The following is a 13,227-nucleotide window of genomic DNA, read 5'->3' as shown; positions in this document are numbered from 1 at the left end:
TAATGGTGCCGTACAAAAAATTCCATCAGCCTGTTGGACATATGAATTGAGAAAAATGTGAAAAATGGCACCGGTATATTCGTTTCCAAGTGTCTTTAAGCACAATGTGTCATTCTCTGCCATTCATTCGCCATCCCTCACTGTTCTAACAATGACTGACTTCCCCGGGAAGTTAAAAGAAAAGGTAGCCACGACAGCTCTCAAAAGAATTTCTCAATGCTGATTGCTAGCAAATGTCTGGAGGACATTTAGCAGGGGCTGAAGAAAATAAGCCCCCTCAGGTGAGCTCGGTGTCCATCGCTCCGCTAATTTCCCCCTACGTACATGTCTTAATCAGCTTTGAAATGTCCTTTTTTAGCACCGAGATGAGACGCTACCGCATCTTCGAAATAGCGTTCGGAGCAGAGACGTAAGTACCCTCATTACCTTACATTACAGTCACTTAGCGGGCACTCTTTCTGGAGTGACTTAAAGGAGCACGGCGGTTCTAAAAGGGGAAGGAGGGGGAAGAGGAATAACATGGACGAACATTACGGACACACATTACCGGTGTTTGTGTGTGTGTGTGTGTGCGTGCGTGTGTGTGGAAAGACTGAGATTGGGTAAGGAGGGAGAGAGAGAGGAACAGCAAGACATGTTATATCTAATTGAATCCCAAATAAAATATGAAAAGGTTCCAGACACTATATTTCATGAACGACAAAATTATCGATGGAAATTACAGAGAAGGATTATGGAAGTCTATTTCAGCCAGCTCTTGATGATCAAACGGTTCTCCTAGCTTTGAGAGAGATATTTGCTTTTGTGGAGGACCTGAAGCCTACAGTCTGTACCAGCACAGAATATTTAATTCTGAGAGGACCTGATTAAGTTTGATGTTAGACTTTGATATTTGATATTTGTTGTCAGATGTCTAATGAATATATAATTCTAAAACGATGTTAAAAAGAGGCTGTCGCGAGCGAAGGGTTATATTCACAGCACGTGTTGACATCAGCTCTAATTGGGAGAGTGAAGTGATGCACTGATATTATTAATTGTTGCATTTGAACCGTCACATCCCATGAGACTTTCAGAACCACTGAGGGAGAGTGCGTGTAACATGAGGGGAATAGAAAATGGAAATTCCAAGATATTAAAAGAGAGAAAATTAAAACAATAAAAGAATAAGAAAAACATTTAACTCGGTCAGAGTGAAGATGTTTGTAGTAAAATCATCCCAAAATGTGTGTTAAAGGATCGGTTTGCTGTTTTTGAACCCGGGCCCCATTTTTGGATAATCTGGGATAATGTGAGACCATAATGTGACCGGGTCTGTATTTGAGATACATGGTTCAAAATGAGACTTTTTCAGTTTTTCATTGCAGGATGAGAGCCACAAAATGAGGAATCAAGCGATGAGATATTTCTGGATATATGTTGTGTTTAAAAAAAATTATAATAATTAATCCTCGGTGATGTATGTTTCCAACTGCGGGCTGTGTCACATGTCTGTGGTGGCTAGATGCAGTCCTTGGATAGAAGCGTCGCATAGAGGGCTATGGCTCGCTACCACCATTCTGTGCTCGATACCGATTGGATACTGTCTCCGTGCTGGGAGGGACTTCCGTGATTTCTAGGGTGGCCTTCTAGTGATGGCTCAAGCAAGCAATTAAAGAAGTCAGTCAGTCAGTGTAATGGCTGATTCAACATGGAGACCGCGATACAAGCTAGTTTCCCAGTTCTGGTCAATGAGGAGTGTGATTGAAAACAGGAAGCCCAGTATTGTGTTGGGCCTTTGGTCTTTGGATTCCGGGAAGGGAAATGGTTCCAGTCATACATACACCTATCCCTATGTAACAAAACATGGGGCATGGATGAATTGTGGACTACAACATCAAAAGTACGATCACTTTTTAGTCTTTTCACTCTCAAACAACACCAAGATGTGCTGGACTTATCCGTTCATATGATACACCCGCTTCTGCAGCTGTGAAGATATGCTCCCTGCCTTGCAGTTAGCTATGCACCCTACAGGGAAGACCGCTGAAATGCTGACACATCTTACGGACGTCCAGCTCTCTAATGATCAAGACCTAAAAGAATCTGGTTTCCATGGTGACAGATGAGAATAGCATCTACCAAACATACCCATGCAGTATCCATGGTGAGCTACTTCAGCAGTCGTATTCAGAGCACTCTAAACAAATCCCAGACAGTCTCAACAGCCACATTCAGGTTGGGCCCCTGTCTGGGGAACCATTCTGAAAACATTTGGTTTGTTGTAGGTTAACTAAAAGTAAACCCTAGCCTTCTCTGAAGGGCCATAACAGGATGCTTCGGAAGTGATGCAAGAGCCTTCTCCGATTTATGTATCTAATATAAAACAATGCTGAGCAAATTCATAAGGGGCTTAAGTCAATTAAAACTAAGAGGGTATGCTGTAGTTAAGATAAGTAAGCTGACCATGCAGTCATCATGGACACATTATCATTGATGGTGCAAGACCCTGGTTGAAAATTGTACGCTGTTATGGTAAAGTTTATGGGTGCAGCAAAGACAATGCTTTTGACGATGTTTGGAATTACCTTTAAATGATTTACTGACCAAGATTGTCTAACCATTTTTGTAAAGATTGGTTTTGGTTTGTGATATTTATTTATTTATGTATTTATTTATGTATTTACTTTAATTTAAAGTTCACTGTCCACTGTGAAAGCTGTCAGACTCCGAGACATCTTTTTGTTTATTTATTTTTTTGCTTGTTTGTTCCAATGGTTTTGCAACATCTTTACTATCTTTTGTCATAAAACTGCACATGAAATTGGCTTCAGGATGAGAGAGAGAGTGAGACAGGAACTGAGGAAAGAGAGAGAAAATAAGACAGGGATAGTGAGGGAGAAGGAGAGCAAGAGGACAGGGTAGAGAGAAAGGAGAGAGCGAGAAAGAGGAAAAAAAACAAAGGGAGCGTCGAGAGAACGGGGTAGGAAGAAAGGACATCTAATTGCATCATGGGTAAAAATATGGGAAGGCGGTGCACTTTGGGCACGGTAGTTTGAGAAAAACAAAACTATGGGTCTAAATCATAGAGAAGGGGAATGGAAGTCCATTTCAGCCGGCTCTTGATGAGCAGAAGGAGCGCCAACCCACTTTCAGGACACCTGGAATTACAGCAGGTTATTTCACCCACTCTTCCAGCTGATGTCCCGCACAATTAGGTGGCCACTCCAGTCCCCATCCTGTTCTCACACTGAAGAACACTGGACCAGCACTTCACCACCAATCAGTCCATAACAAACACCAGACACTACAGACTGAAAAAAAAAAAGAATTCACTCCAAATGACTCCAGGCTGTCGTGCTGTACCAAAGCCATCTGTTTCTTTTTTTCCCATTTATTATTTTCGTAATGTTTTAATTAGTCGAATGTTTAACTTTTACTGCGTTTAAGTGAAATCGCTGCGAAATCCCTGCCTTTCTATTTGTGCGAACATCTCAGTTTAGCCAGCTTACTTCCCGGCATTCATTATACACCAGCGAGCCTGTAGAGTTGCGATAAGATATATACCAGGGAGTAAAGGTCAACCCAAGATATGCATAGATTCACAGGGTTTATTTATTTTACAGTTTATTTCTGCCATGAGAATTCAGTCTGTGCCAGAATTCCATCTTTATTTCCCTTCTTTCTGAAATGAATAATTGATTCAAGAGTTTCCAAAGTATTTACTCCCACAAATAGAATATTTAGCCTCCTTTCCACCAAAAATGAAAACAAAACCTCCCCGAGCACAGGAGACCGGTGTGTTTCCCTTCTTTTAGATGGATGCCTCACTTTGTACAGGCTTAAACTTTCATATCCTGTTTACTGATTATCTCCCGAGTCAGAGATGCAGCCTCAGCAATCTGTGTGTTTTTTTTTCTTCTTCTTATTGTGTCTGTTTTCTTCCCTTTCCTTTCTCTCGGATGCCCTTCCAGAGAATCAACCGCCGAATCTAAGACAATGACAAACTTTAATGACTACCCCACACGTCTTCATACCTCTCAGCGTTCCGGTAGCTATCCTATTCAATATGGAGGCCTTGTTATCAACTCTCTCGCTCCGTCCTCCACTGTCGTTGGCCATCACTCAAGTGAAAGAGCACAACTCGGTTACGGGCAAAACAATGGGATTAATGGGGGAGAGGAAGGTTTAAATTGCTGTCTTGAAATACAGAGATGCGGGGATTTTCCTCTTCAATCACATCCCCCCCCCCAATGAACCGTGGGGAATTGAGTCCCTAGGTCAGACATCCAAAATTAAATCTTTTTTTTTTTTTTCAAATAAATGAGAGAACTGTTTCCAGCACTATAGACAGTATAACAACATTCTACATGTTGAGTATTTGTTACGAGCGCCCTACAATGCCATTCATTTCCCCAGACAGATAGAGAAACAGAAATAATTTGCCATGACTCACGCGTGCCCGTGCATAGAACGATGCGCTCACACACACAGGCACGCGTGTGAAATGATCTCTCTGATCTCAAATCTATACATCTATACAATCTAGGACATTATTGGCTCTTCAGCCTGCAGACTCCATATTTGTCATCCGGATCGATGTGTCATATTAACAGACAGTTTGTGACACCACAGTTGTGGGACTGAAATAACCTTTTTCTGGGGCCACTTGCAAAGGGTATTTCTTCCATATTTTTCCATAAATAGTGAATATTTTATTGAAGACGTTAGGGTGAAGCGCCATGTTCAAGGGTCTAACAGTAGTGCTCTCCCAAGGGATACCATTTTCAGCTTCGCACAAGTAATAACGTGAACGATTTAAAGTATAATAAAATGGTTGCTAATAAAATGTGAATGGCTTATAACGAGCAAAAAGATGAGTACAATAGCATATAATTAAATAACAAAACATACGGTAAAGATCCTCATAAAAAACACTTTAATAAAAAAAGAAAAAGTACTTAATACTTACTTGATCATTTGCCTTTCATTCTCGAAATACATTTATGAGTCCTTGCTCTGCTCATCGCCATGGAAACAAACCCATCAATTACTCCTCAGGTAAGATATTGGAAATAATAATTAGCTAATGCTTTGCCAAAAAAAAGCATCCCTATTTATATCTGCCTAACACAATAGCCTCATGCGAACTGCAAAGTATCATAGTGTTCAGTGGGCTGCAAAAAGACCTTAAAAACTACAAGTACCATGATTAACAAGGTACTTAGTTGCCGTCCACATAATTTCCCTTGAAAGGCAACTGGAAATTTGGTGTAAATTACCGAGTGGACCTTTAGGCAAGGAAGTGAAGGAAGTTCAGAACAAGTGGACCTGAATTAAGCAAAGCCACTACTCAGTATACATACAAATAAACTCCATTGACTTCTAAGGTAAATGATGCCTTGATCAAGATAAACCTTTGAGTTCCCACTGTTCCCTTGTCTCTAACAAAATTTACACCAAATGGGGGTATGTGTTTCAAAGTGTGTTACAGACAAAAGGATCCGTAGCTGTAATTAGAATAGAATTAGCACAGGCAGGGATTGTATGGGCCCGGATCCAGACTCTGTAATTCAGTGGTTCCCAAACTATGGGTTGGGACCCCATGTAGAGTCACTCGATTTCAGGGTAGGGTCGTCCGAAAATCTTTAAAAAGAGAAAATGTAATTTGTGTCTTTTTAAAATATGTGAATGTAGGCCACTACATGTTTAAAATTACAACCAACTATAATAAAGCAATGAGGCAGGAGAGGTTGCGGCATATTTCTAGCATAGTCATGGCTAAAGGCTGTATTTAGGCACAAGATGCGTGTGGGTGGGGTGTCGGGGTCGTGTTTGTGAACATTCATTTGGTGGGGTCACATCAGAAAAATGTCAGCTGTAATTTTGCGACGAGGCGCATTCCACAAGCTAGCGCGAGAGCAGCCCTAACGGCCAGCCTGCTGAGCGAGGAGGCCCACTTCAACATCCCCACGCTCAAGGGCGAGAGCCTGTCAGAGAGTATCAGGCCCGGTAACGAGGGAAATGAGTGTGGACAGGGGCGCTTAGCAACCCTGCCGGCCCACCGGTCAGCGCGGAGGCAGGAGGAGTTCAATCGGAAGAGATCGGATGTCCGCGGACACTCGGATAAATTGCGTTTTCTGGGGCTTGCGCGGCGCGTTCGAGCCTCCGCCGCGTCCGTCTTCCTTTCATTACCCCGTTCTCCTGGAGAGAACGCCGTTTCTGTGAGGAAACCGCCATTATTCCGTCACGTTTTCCCAAACAGACGGCCGCAGCTCCTTCGATCTAACGTATCGGGACGTTTCGGCGTCAATTTCCTCGAGGTTCTCCGGCGCGGCCGTGTTTTCAACTGAGGTATTCGTGTAGCGTGCTTCTCTGTGTGTGGGCCTTTCAGAATGAACCTGTACAGCCATGCAAATGGAGAGGTTTAAGCATTCTGGACACAGTCTAGTACTCCCTGACCTGCATTCTTAGCAGATCCCTTTATCGAGGGAAATAGAATTTCACAACTTCATAACGCCATCCATCATTTTCCAGGCGGGAGTGTGAAAACCGCAGCCAGCTGTACTACGTGTGGGGTTAGAAGGAGAGTCATAGCTAGGTTTAGCTCCGGAAAAAAAAAAAAGTAGGGTAAGGGCTGATTGATACAGCACAAGGCTCCTTGTATTTTAAAAGGAAATTCATCACAAGCAACCCCTGCCCGGGCGTCAACCTCTTGGGAGCGGCTCGCAACATCCAGGACAGCCCTTTATAGACCTGTCCAATGAGAAACCACCTGCAGGTGCTTGCGCCTATCCGGCACATTGGAGGAATTAGCAGGCTCTTGCGGAGGAAAGCTTTGGAGCCTGCACTTGCTGCTGCAGCTCCAATGTAAAGGGTGCTGTCCTCGGCAAATAAATATATTTGCTTGCGAGAGTACTGGAGAACAAAGCAGGTCGTGCTTCTGGTCTGGACCATTAACTGAAGTAGGCACCATTTTAAGATACATTTGCATTCCTACTCTTTCTCGCCGTAAACATCTAATGCAGACTAGTCACATGGTTCGCCAATTAACACTCGACTAACCCTGGCTCCCTCACGTTGCTTTGAACAGCTCTGCCCATAGCACAGCTTCACAGCGCAAGGCAGCGAGTGCAATGTAAAGCAGATGTTTCCGTGTGATAATAATATCACATACAGATGCTAAAGATTATATACCTTCTAAGAATCGCTTAAGAAAGAACCGCACAGCATTCGGTACAAAAATAAACTTTAAACAAGGCCACAAAATACTCATAACTGTAAGGCGGAGGAAAGACAAAGCGTTGCGGATGAAAACAACTGAAAAGGAAGAGAACTACTTGGCCTGAATTAAACAAACAAGAAGGAAACACAAGAGTCCCTCGGTTTGTGCTGGTGGGACACAGGAAAGTGTACGGCACACCGCGCCCGCATTTTTAAATAACAGTCTTAAAATAGCGCTTAATCAAGCCAATCAGCGGCTCTCCCGCGCCTCGGGTGAGAAGTTTGGGGAAGGTTGGGGGGTGGCGGAGTTTCCTAGGGGATACATGATGAATGAATACGGGGCTGACACCCTTGAGTGGAGCGCGGGGTTGTCTCCGCGGCACTCTCTCTGCAGAAGGAAGGCACACTCCGCGTTCCCGCATCACGGAAGCCGAGCAGTCTCCGGCATTATGGGTATAGTTTTTTTTTACCCTCGATTTAGATGAGAAGTATGGCACCTGCAGACACTGCAGTGCTAGAAAACAAAGAGTTTGTGTAAGAGCAGCGCACACCCTCAGATGATCCGTTTAGTCAGAGCGGCGTTACGTAACTACGGCGAGGCCTCTCGGTTTTACGGTCGCGAAGAGCCGTCAAACTGTTTTTCCTTTTTTTTTTTTTTTCGAGATTGTTTGTTTATTTATTTATTTATTTATTTATTTATTTATTTATTTATTTATTTCCTGGGCCGAAAAGTATTTTCTTGTCTTACACTTGGGTGCAAATGCCAAATGAGTTTTTAATTAAATGCATCCATCATGTGAGGACACATTTCCTATTGCTACTATGTTTTTTTACTGCAAATGAATCGTGTTGTTATGGAAATTAATATTCAACATTTTATAGACCGTTTTTTTCTCCAAAATCATTATTCAGGTCATACAACCTCTCCAACATTTAAAATGTTTTCTCCTAATTAAAGTCCTATTAAAAACCCAAGTTTTTATTAATTATCAAATTGGATTAGTTATGTTTCTAATGGGTGTGTGTATCATATACTGTATGTGACCTGCTGTATCAAAATCAGTATTGACCCCAAAACACATTTTGAGTTTTATAAACTAATTGGAAGAGGTGAATGTAAGCTTTCTAACGATAGCAACATTATTGCTGTACTCCAGCCATCAAGGGAGTTGTGCCATTTTAGTGCCACCTAACCTTTTTTTTTTACATTTTTACATAAACATCGATTTATGTGAAATAGGCCCTCGCAACTTACTACTGATTACGATGGAGCGGGTCACATATAGTGAGAGTGAGTGAGAGGTAGAGATAGATAGAGAGACAGACAATTCAATTGTTTAATAGGCTTCCAGACACCACTTCATTGGATTCAATCTTCGATTCACCCATAATGCACCGATTGAGTTGTGCAGTAAAACCTGAACTTCAAGTGAACTTCATCACTTGAAGCTTGCTTCTTTCAACGCTGCACGTTGCTTCATCTTATATATTGTCTGTGAAGATGATAGCTATGGGTACAGTATATTCACCCCCCCCCGAACACACGCACACAAATATTGTGTTATTATTTTTGAAGTCTGGCATTATCACCAGAAGCCCTACTTAGAATGGCAATTAGATGTAGCAGTCTAGGGGGATGACAATGAGGAGATTTGGTATGCAAAGAGGCAGGCAAAGTTAATGGACTTTAAAATCGACAGAGTGCATTGAATCACTCATTAACATGCTCCTTAGCTTTGTGGGGTAGATTTTATTTTAAAGGTCAACCAAAATGTCAACACAAAATTGTAAATAAAATACACTATCATACTCTGCATGCTGTAGACTGTTCCTTGAGTGATGTTTGCTATTGAGCCTGTGTGTGTGTGTGTGTGTGTGTGTGTGTTTGTCTGTTTTGGGGGCAGAATGGCAGAAGCAAGGCTGTGTAATCACTTTACTGGTTGAAAAAATCCTCATAAAAGCAATAATGGATGCTCTTTTCTTCTGTTGAAGGGTAAATACTGGCTAAGAATATACCTATTGAAGCGATAAAATATACATCACCTTGGCAAGCCTCTTGCGGAGGGAGAAATTAGTTGCCAGGGTGTTGTGAAGGTGGAACGAAGCTCCCACTGCAAGGATTATGGGAGGAGAATTGGGATAAATTCTCAAATCCTGCCTCGGGCAAAGAGAGGCCGGTCTCCCAGACAGTAAGGAACATGATGCAGAAAAATGGAAAAAGCAATGAAGCTATAGAGAGACATGTATACACAAAAAATAAATACACAAGCCTTGCCATGCAACACACACGCATACACACACTTTGTGTGACCAGAAGTTCTACTTATATGAATGACATTGAGCTAATATGACGAAATCTGATTAATGTAGCCATGAGCACAAATTCAAATGGTAGCTTTAAAACAAAACAAAGCATTTCAACTAGACATGCAGCCAAGTGTTCAGTTTATTTGTATTATTTTGGTTTCCTAATTATTCCATTACAGGCTTTGCCTCCCGCTTCCTTTTCTTTGAATATAAGTCTTGATTGTTTTGAACCAATTGCCTCCTTGCAAATTCCGCTTGATAGTTCATGGAGAATGAAATTGAAAACAGCAAGAAAGCTAATAAAATCACCCATTTATTAAGAACAACCAAAAAATAAAAAATAAAAATACTATTAATGAAATTCAGCGATTGCCTCGTGGGCAGGCTTTTGCATCTAATCAGTAGTCCTACTCTTGAAGTCAGATTCTGGCTCAGTTGTTTCCCAAATAAACAAATACATAAATAAATAAATTGTGAAAAATAGCGTTGCCGCTTTTCCACTCAGCCCGGTGTCCTTGTGGTCTCCTACTTTCAATTTTGTTGGTTTAATTTAACTACCCCAAACAACGATCTACTCGTTATTACATGCTGCAGACTTACTTTGAAACGGTAATGGTATCACATCAGCTTTTTTGGTTTTGTATTAATGTTAGGGTATGTGGCTATAAGCAAACGCTTTGCATTTACTCCATATCTTCAGTAATCACTTGGAAAATGTGTACATTTTTATTACAATTATTCCATCCATTTTTCCAAACTGTCTGAATGGGTTCATCTAGGTATGGTTGGGGTTTGAGTTTTATTTTGATTTATTTTATTTGAGTTAGATTTATTTATTTACTTGTTTACTCATGTATTCCCCCTCTGTGCGCTGGATGCCTGCTGTGATTGATTGTGCAATGTATGTTTATATTCACAATAAGTTTGACACTAATCTCTAAAGTTCTTACCTTAGACACAAGACTCAAAATGGTCAGCTCTAACACAACCTGTCATATGTTAAAAACCTTGCATTGTGCATTAGTGGCTTACACTTCTGGAATCATTGCTTCAAATAACTAATTTTCATGAAATGCTATAGGAACATTAGTGTCAATCACCCACAGGCAAGATATTGAAGTCTTCACAGTGAAAATACATGATATATTACTTTGTATGTCAACATGGTTATTTATGTGGTTCTAAATAAAGAGAATAATGGAAACAGCAGAAGAGTTTCACAATCACTTGCCATTCAGAACCTTGAGGTCATTTTTCCAAAGTGTAGACACAAAACTCAAAATGGATAATAAAAATGCACAACTCTAAACACTTCAATTGCTTGGATACAATATAGATAAACCAAAAATCATTAATTCGCTGGACCAAATCACTTGTTCACATTGACACAACGTCCGTTTTTGGCAATCACTTTGACCCTAATTTCAGAACCTTGAGGTCATTTTTCAAAACTGTAGACACAACTCAAAACGGATGATCAAAATGCATATTTTTCAAAACGTTAAACACTTTGATTACTTGTGTTATGGGAATGCCGGTAAAGGATCCAAATGCAGACCAGAAATGGAGCGCAAAAACAGGGTTTATTAAGTCCTCAAATCGACAACGCACAACAGCCGACCACAGGAATAAAAAGTAAAACACAAAAAATCCAAAGCTCAGAAGTTACAGGAAACGTGGGACAAAAATATCCTCCAAAAATCAGGACAAGTAAAACACAAAAATCCAAAGCTCAGAAGTTACAGGGAACGTGAACAAAAATATTCTCCAAAAATTCAGAAATAAAAAATCCTACCAAAAAATTATTTACTAGGAACAAAAAGTAATACAAACAGACCGGCAAAAAGGTAAGCAGAGCAACAAGTTTAGACAGTGTATCTCACCAGGCTTACAGACAGATACTGGTACGATCTGACAAAGACTGAACAGAAGGGAAGAACTTAAATAACAGAGGGAGGCTAATAATGGGCAGGAGACAATGAGGAACAGGGGGAACCAATCAGGGCAATGATTATGTAAATGAACCGAAGGGGGCGTGGCTAACAGAGGCAGGTGAGGGCGGGGTCAGGACAAGGAAAACAAGAGCACATGGTGAGGCAGACAATCACAGGCAATACTAAGACAGTCATGACAAACATGAATATGAAAAATAATAAATTACAAAAATAAAGGATAATAAACAATGAAATTAATTCACAAAACACCGATCATGACAACTTGGATACAATCTGCATGAACCAAAAATCACTTGTTTGCAATGACACAACATAACATCAAAGTATTACCATTTCAAAATGAAATACACACATTACATTTGAAAATACTGTATTTTCATTCATTATGATGCATCTATCTACCAATGTATCCAACTAATCAAAATTCTAAGTAACTGCACCATTACTCCTAATGCATAGCATTATGGAAATTGATTACTGTAACAGCATTTCATGTTTAGGATAAATAAATCGATTGAAACCGATTACTTTGGAACATGAGCAATTTTACCACATTATGTGTAATATTTCATCGCTATCCTTTATCACTCATGTTAGAATAGACATCAAGCAGTGGGAGGAGGAGGTAGAGGTGGAGGTAGTCAATGGAATGGCAGATGACAAGTGGGGTACCACTCAGAGAGGTGGCCTTGGTCCTTGCAAAGAGGTGGGGTAGCAGAGGACAGTGCAGGCCTTTCCCTGCAGTTCAGGATTTATTTATAGCTAATTATAGTTCATGCACACAATGCACCAACACTACCAAAACACTGCAAACATACAGAATCATCAAAACACCAGAACTAGTTTTATCCTAACAACATCATTTTATCAAATATAGAACAATAATCTAAAAAAACACTGACAGCCAGTCGCATTACAGTAGTTGCACTGTTTTCTGTCAGTCATTGCCAGATTGGGCTGTAGAAATGAATAGTTTCAGCCTGACTGAGAAATTTGTTTTTTTGCATTTTTTGTCAAAAAGCCAATCACAGTTTGGTCCACATACAGTGCGCTTTGCTAACTGTGTCAAAAGTTCTGAAAAAGTAAACTCTGTATCAAAAAAAGCTTGCAATTGTAAAAGAAGCCATGATTCCACTCAATTTATTTAGAACCACTAAAAAATCACATTGATCAAGTATTATTTTCCTGAAATATTAAAGTATTGTAAAAACAACAAAACAGTATTTTAAGTGGCAATACGTATTTGTACCAATGTGGAAGGGCAAGATTTCTTCAAAGATATGAATGCACAATGCATGTTTTGAACAGGCAGGAAGGCTGTGTTCAAAACATGCATTGTGCATTTACATCGGTTCGATTGACTCACATCAACAAATGGCTACAAATTGGGAAGGAAAATCCTCAATTGCGGTCTTCTGATGAAGAACATTGTCCTCTACCATGAACCACCCACACCTCACAAACAAAGCCCATGATCACTTCTTTCATGAGACCACTTCTTTGAAGGGGTACTTGTCCTCTACCATTCCCTTGACCACCACCTCTTCCTCCTCCTCCTCGTCCTCCTCCTACTCCTCTCACTGCTCGATCTCTATTCTTGGAATTAATATCTGCCTACTTCATGCTGTTGCTATGTTATTGCAAGTAGATGCAAACCCTTTTATATTCTTACCACACTGTGAAATCAATCATCAGTAACAAGTTGACATTATTGGAAAAGAGAAGGGCTATATACTGTCACATCTGAAAACATTGTCAGGAA

The sequence above is a fragment of the Conger conger genome, chromosome 8 (genome assembly GCF_963514075.1).
Source record: "Conger conger chromosome 8, fConCon1.1, whole genome shotgun sequence".
Lineage (NCBI taxonomy): Eukaryota > Metazoa > Chordata > Actinopteri > Anguilliformes > Congridae > Conger > Conger conger.
This window is presented reverse-complemented; position numbering follows the sequence as displayed.